A 7444-nucleotide genomic window follows, 5' to 3' on the forward strand; every position below is an offset into this window, starting at 1 on the left:
TAATACTAATCACTTCCACGAGAACAATAACCACCCACCGCAGTCACCCTATTTGGCGCCAAACGTAGATAAACAAACACACGACCAGACAGATCTTTTCACACTTAAAACACAGCAAAAAACTCTGGCATACACTGGACTTTCACACCTTTCACTGGAATAATACTTCCAAGACACTTGTAAACATAGATGCACTATTTGCACACGGTATAATCACTCAAATTCACTCAAATCGTGTAAAAACTGGTGAGTGCGAGCGGATACGTCCTTCAGCAGCGGCAGGAGAGTGTGGGAGGATGAGGTGAGGGAGGGTGTAAGGTGATGAAGGGTGAGGGAGGGTGTGAGGTGAGGGAAGGTATGGGGTGAGGGAGGGTGTGGGGGTGAGGATGGGTATGGGGTGAGGAAGGATGTTGGGTTAGGGAGGGTGTGGGGTGAGGAAGGATGAGGGGTGAGGGAGGGATATGGGAATGAGGGAGGAAGTAGGAGGGTGTGGGGTGATGAAGGGCGAGGGAGGGTGTGGGATGAGGGAGGGTGTGGGGTGAGGGTGGATGTAGGATGAGGGAGGGTGTGGGGTGAGGAAGGTTGTGGGGTGAGAGAGGATGTGGGGTGAGGGAGGGATATAGGGGATGAGGGAGGATGTAGGAGGGTGTGAGGTGATGAAGGGTGAGGGAGGGTGTGAGGTGAGGGAGGGTGTGGGGTGAGGGAGGGTGTGGGGTGAGGAAGGGTGTGAGGTGAGCGAAAGTATGAGGTGATTGAGGGTGTGGAGATGTGGGAGGGGTGTAGTTTAAGGGAGGGTGTGGGGTGAGGGAGAGTGTGGGGTGAGGGAGAGTGTGGGGTGAGGGAGGGTGTGGGGTGAGGGAGGGTGTGGGGTGAGGGAGGGTGTGGGGTAAGGGAGGGTGTGGGGTAGGGAAGGGTGTGGGATAAATAAGGGTGTGGGTTGAGGGAGGGTGTGGGGTGAGGAAGTGAAGAAGACAGGCTAATGGAGGTCTGGGAATGACTGGGTGATGGGTGTGGTAATGAATACGCTGTGATGAAAGAGAGAGAGAGAGAGAGAGAGAGAGAGAGAGAGAGAGAGAGAGAGAGAGAGAGAGAGAGAGAGAGAGAAATGAAACTGCAAGTGAGTTAAACCATTATTTTATTACGCTGAGTGTTTACCGTATAATAAACACAGGCGCCTGGTGGTCTAGTGGATTAAGACGCACCATTTCGATATAGCCTAGAAGGGTTTAAAGACGAGGATGGTTGGGATTTATTGGGACGTAATGCATCTCAGGTCACTCGATTTTACATGGCTGGTCTGTGTAGCCTAACCCCGGGCCCTTACTCTCAGGATGGGGTTATAAAGGACTGGTGGACGGAAGGTTCGCTATCGTCATCGTCGTCATCATCATTATTATCTCCGCCAAGGCGGTTATGTTTTTGCCGGCGTTGGTTTGTTTGTCTGTTAGCAGGATTACTGTAAAAGTTATAAAAGGATTTTGCTGAAATCTTTTGGAGGCTTAGGGTATGGCCCAAGGAACAATCTAACAGATTTTGGTGGTGATCCGGATCATCATCCTGATCCAGGAAATTTTTAAAGGTTTCTGTACCATTGCGGGACTGTGGCAGTTTTAACATTTTTGCTTCTAACTCGGTAAATAATGCCACGGCGGAAGTCTGCAATCTCTGACTGCTCTTATCATATCATGTTTATTGTCATCATCAAGTAATAATAATGATAATAATAAAAATGATAATAATAATAACAGTGGGGATGATGATGATGATGATGATGATGATACTACTGCCACTGCTGCTACTCTGCTGCTGCTGTAGCTAGTAGTAGTAGTAGTAGTAGTAGTAGTAGTAGTAGTAGTAGTGGTGGTGGTAGTAGTAGTAGTAGTAGTAGTACTACTACTACTACTACTACTACTACTACTATTACTACTACTGCTACTACTACTACTGTTGCTGCTGCTACTACTACTATTACTATTACTACTACTACTACTACTACTACTACTATTGTTGCTGCTTCTGCTACTACTTCTTTTACCATTACTACTGGTACTACTTCTAGCAGCAGCAGCAGCAGCAGTAGTAGTAGTAGTAGCACTGCTACTACTACTACTACTACTACTACTACTACTACTTCGACTACTACTGCTGCTGCTGTTGCTGCTGCTACTACCACTACTGCCGGTACTAATACTGCTACTGCTGGTGCTACTACTACTGCTGTTGCTACTATTACTACTGCTGTTACTGCTACTATTATTACTGCTGCTGCTGCTGCTGCTACTACTACTACTACTACTACTACTACTACTACTACAATTACTAATGCTGCTACTACTACCATTACTACTGTTGCTACTGTTACTACTGCTGCTGCCATTACCACTACTAATACTACTACTACTGCTTCTACTTCTACTACTACTACTACTACTACTACTACTACTACTGCTGCTGCTGCTGCTGCTGCTGCAAATCATCACCACCACCTTATCCACTAAAAGAATGGAGTGGGTAAGACTCAGAAATATAAAAACGAAAGTATACGAGTCAGCGAGGTCTTCACAGGGTGCCCAGTGAAATGGACCAACTTTATATTATATAGTGGAATGATTTGGAAGGTCTGAACTGAGTGAAGGAGTGGAAGGCAGTGGAGTATCTGTGTAATCAACTCTGGGCATAGGCATCATACCCCGTCCCTGAGACCCTCCATTCCTCCTGCTTGCCTTATACCTTCACATGACACCATTTGGAGCTGATACCCACCGTCCGTAATGATTCATGCTAAGGCTATCTCATTCAGTGTGATGGTACCGACTGGGGTGCTTCTATGACAGGTGGCTAGCTGTTGTGGAAATGTAGTGATCTCTTTTATTGATATTTACATTGTTAAACTGTTCCCTGCCGTAGGATGGGCCCGAACACTGGTCCTTTCAAAGAGCAGAAGATGGAGAAGAGATGTTAGAGGAGGGAGGGAGAAGAGGATGGTTAGGAGAGGAAATAAGGAGGGACGGACAGGATTGGTCGGGGTACCATCTAAACGTTTACGAAATTACTAGCGTGCAGTATCGAGAAATACTTTGCTAAGAATGAGGTGTTTGGCATCTTCCATACCCAAGAAGAATTAGTTTATTAGTGTAATGGTAACTTTTGTGGCCTTAGGTTCCTTTTTCTTGTATTTAAAAAAAATGCAATCTTTAGTGTGTTTCTGAAATAAAAGCCAGACGCTTTAATCCTGGGAGGGGTGGCCACAGAAGAATCGCCACTTCGCTATCAGGCTTGCCTCTCTCCATTTCACACACCCTTACTCTCAATCCCATCTCACTATCTCATCCTCGGTCATCCCCTCCCATCCTCCACCTCACATACTGTATACTCTCACAATCAGTATCTCATCCTCCATCTCATCTTCAGTCACCTTCTCCCGTCCTCCACCTCACTCACATATATCCTCCTTGTCAGTATCTCATTCTCCAATCTCTCTACATAAAACAATTTTAACGTACAAGAAATTATTAACATATCAAGGAATGAACCGCTACTCAGGATGTGTTAGGGAGCTTCCTTGAACGACGAGAATACGGCTGGGTGTGTGTTACGGTGACTATCGTGGTGAACTATTGTGCTGTCTTCTGTGTGTCTCGCAACTGATACCTTACTGACCGGTCTAATCAAACAGGACAATCAACTCTGTGTGTGTGTGTGTGTGTGTGTGTGTGTGTGTGTGTGTGTGTGTGTGTGTGCGTATGTTTGCATGTGTAATATAGCCAGATTAGGCAAAATCACATGCGGACGTGACTGTATTACCAGGTACCACTAATGTATATAGCCTACGCTTTTTTCTCCACCTTCACCACCAGAACCCATTTATAGTTTATTCTTGTTACAACCTGACGATTTTATTCAGCTGAGAAAAAGCACCAGAGAAGTGAATATATTAACCCTTTGACTCCGAGAATGCACTGGTGATTTTTAGTACTGTATATTCATGTTTCTTCCACCCCTTTATTCAGCTTAAAATTGACTTGGTAAGCTTAACAAAATCGTCTGGAGTCAGCAGGAATTTGATACAGGATACGTTCTTGGGTAAAAGAGGTTTATGAATGAAAGTATTTAATCCTTCCAGTCATAAAAATGTATCCTGAGCTGAGTAAAATGGTCTGGGCTGAATATAATTGTTGCTACCCCTATTTCACCTCGCCCTGCCCCACCCCTACCTACCTCACCCCTCTCAGCTTCAGTCCTTACCTGCCTCTTCCTGCCCTGCCACACCTTCTCTATCTCACTCTTCCCTGCCACACCTTCTCTGCCTCACCCTTCCTGATTTACCCCTCCCTGCCTTACTCCTCCCTGCCTAAATCTTCCCTTGTCATACTTCCTCTGACTCACTCCTCTTTCCTCCCTCTCCAACCTCTTTTTCCTTCTGATATACCTCCTGTCCCTCTCCTCTCATCCCTCCCTGCCCCTCTCCTCCCTCTCTCCCCCTGCCTCTCCCCTCCTTCACTCCCCTTGCCACACCCCCTCTACTTCACTCCTCATCACTCTCCATCGCACTTTTTTCCTCTCTTTTTTCTTCCATTTCCCTGTCTCGCATAACTTTTTTTTCTTTTTTCTCTCTGCCTCTCGCTCCCTTCCTGCCTCACCCCATTCATACCTCCCTCCCACCTGTCTCACTCCCTTCCTTCTTGCCCTACTCCCTTCCTGCATCAGCCCCACCTCCCTCACTCCTCCCTGCCTCACCCCTTCGTGCTTCACTCTCCCCCTGCCTCCCTCCCCCCCTCACTCCCTCTCAGCCTCAATACCAGCTGCTTCAGCGCCACCCTCTTCACTCCTTCTCTGCCTGTCCTCACCGTGCATTAGGCAGAGTGGTCAGATCTGCCTCATTCTCCACGCACCGCCCCATTTTCAAAACCTCTCGGAGGGTTTCTGATTTTTGCGAGTGGTGAGTTTTTAGAAATATATATATATTTACACCTGGTGTGTGCTTTTAGTTTATGAAAGCCAGATATTTGGAATGGCTCTTAGAGTATGATTTTTATTCGTGGAAAGCTGGAGCTCCTGTTTCACAGAGTATAATTTTTATTTGTGGAGAGCTGGAGCTCCTGTTTCACAGAGTATAATTTTTATTTGTGGAGAGCTGGAGCTCCTGTTTCACAGAGTATAATATTTATTTGAGGAATGCTGGAGCTCCTTGTTCACAGAGTATAATTTTTATTTGTGGAGAGCTGGAGCTCCTTGTTCACAGGGTATGATTTTTATTTGAGGAGAGCTGGAGCTTCTGTTTCATTAGCCACCAGAATATCTGACCATACACTTTTGTTAACCATTTCAGTGTGAATCTGATATGGAGAGCAGACCAGCATACACTCCCAAACACTTTTCTGTAATTAACTCACGCATTACCTATATGCGCTTTACATATCACACAACGTACCCCACTACGTCACAAGGGCTGACGTCAGCAAGGGCATGCGGCCAGAAAACTTTGTCCTCGCTACCTAGTGGCGGACATGTTGAGGGAAGGCGTGACGCGGGAGGAATGTTACGAAGCTTCCTATCCCTCCCAACAGTAAATAAGTTACTGGAGGGGTTTCCGGCGTCAATCTGAACGTGCACCCCATGGACCGCAGCTTTAAGTTTACCTTTTCCTTGAAGGATGGGGAGAAGGGAAGTAGATGAGGGCCGTTTGCATAACCAGGCAGCTGGGCTACTCAGCTATATTGATGCCATCGCACGAAGGCTTCCTTCCATAGTACCTTGGCTATCATAACAGGTGCATGCATGCGGGTTTAAAGAAAACTTAAATAGTTCGTCAGAGACAGACAGACAGACAGACAGAATCCCACTTCATAACAAATTCAGATATGGTACGTCTAAAAAACTCGGATTCGCCGATTCCAACTGCTGATGCATTTTAACAGCAGAAATTAACTAAATCGGAATCTGGCCAAATGAGAAGGTGAAGGAAAAGGTGGGGGCGGTGAGGAAGGTGATGCCGACAAGGGCGCTGGCGGTGACAGGGGCGATGGCGGGGACAGGGGCGCTGGGGGTGAAAGGGGCACTGGCGGTGAACAGGGCGATGGCGGTGAAGGAGGTGAGAGCGGTGAAGGAGGTGAAGGGGGTGAGGGTGGTGAAGGGCGTGAGGGTGGTGAAGAAACTGAGGGTGGTGAAAGTGAGGGTAGTGTAGGAGGTGAGGGTGGTGAAGGTGAGGGAGATGGAGAAGGTGAAGGAGATGGAGGTGCCACTACCTAACACCCTCAGCCATCACCTCATCCAGGAGGAGGTAAGGCCCTGGGCAGACCGCCCCGCCCTAGGTTGCTGTCCGGGATTTTAGGCCGCTCTCTCTGGAGGAAGGGAGAGAGTTATCTTAGCCCTGGGCTGACAGCCCCGCCCTAGGGTGTTTTCCGGGTTTCTGGGCCGCGCTCTCTGGAGGAGGGGAGAGAGTTATCTTGGTTCTGGGCTGACAGCCCCCCCCACCCTAGGGTGTTTTCCGGGTTTTTGGGCCGCTCTCTCGGAGGAAGGGAGAGAGTTATCTTGGCCCTGGGCTGACAGCCCCGCCCTAGGGTGTTTTCCGCGTTATTGGGCCGCTCTCTCTGGAGGAGGGGAGAGAGTTATCTCGGCCCTGGGCAGACCGCCCCACCCCGGCCTAGGGTGTTTTCCGGGTTTTTGGGCAGCTCTCTCTGAGGGAAGAGAGAGAGTTATCTTGGCCCTGGGCTGACAGCCCCGCCCTAGGGTGTTTTCCGCGTTATTGGGCCGCTCTCTCTGACGGAAGGGAGAGAGTTTTCTCGGCCCTTGGCTGACTGCCCCGCCCTAGGATGTTTTTCGGGTTTTTGGGCTGCTCTCTTTGGAGGAAGGGAGTGAGTTTTCTCGGCCCTGGGCTGACAGCCCCGTCCTAGGGTGTTTTCCGCATTATTGAGCCGCTCTCTCTGGAGGAGGGGAGAGAGTTTTCTTGGCCCTGGGCAGACCGTCCCACCCTAGGGTGTTCTCTGGGTTTTTGGGCCGCTCTCTCTGAGGGAAGAGAGAGAGTTTCCTTGGCCCTGGGCAGACTGCCCCGCCCTAGGGTGTTTTCCGGGTTTTTGGGCCACTCTCTCTGGAGGAGGGGAGAGAGTTATCTTGGCCCTGGGCAGACCACCCCGCCCTAGGGTGTTTTCCGGGTTTTTGGGCCGCTCTCACTGACGGAAGGAAGAGAGCTTTCTCGGCCCTGGGCAGACTGCCCCGCCCAATGGTGTTTTCCGGGTTTTTGGGCCACTCTCTCTGGAGGAGGGGAGAGAGTTATCTTGGCCCTGGGCAGACCACCCCGCCCTAGGGTGTTTTCCGGGTTTTTGGGCCGCTCTCACTGACGGAAGGAAGAGAGCTTTCTCGGCCCTGGGCAGACTGCCCCGCCCAAGGGTGTTTTCCGGGTTTTTGGGCCGCTCTCTCTGGAGGAGGGGAGAGAGTTTCCTGGGCC

Source organism: Coenobita brevimanus, chromosome 33 (assembly GCF_032717465.1).
Source record: "Coenobita brevimanus isolate Jiangsu-jjx chromosome 33, ASM3271746v2, whole genome shotgun sequence".
In the NCBI taxonomy this organism is placed as follows: Eukaryota; Metazoa; Arthropoda; class Malacostraca; order Decapoda; family Coenobitidae; genus Coenobita; species Coenobita brevimanus.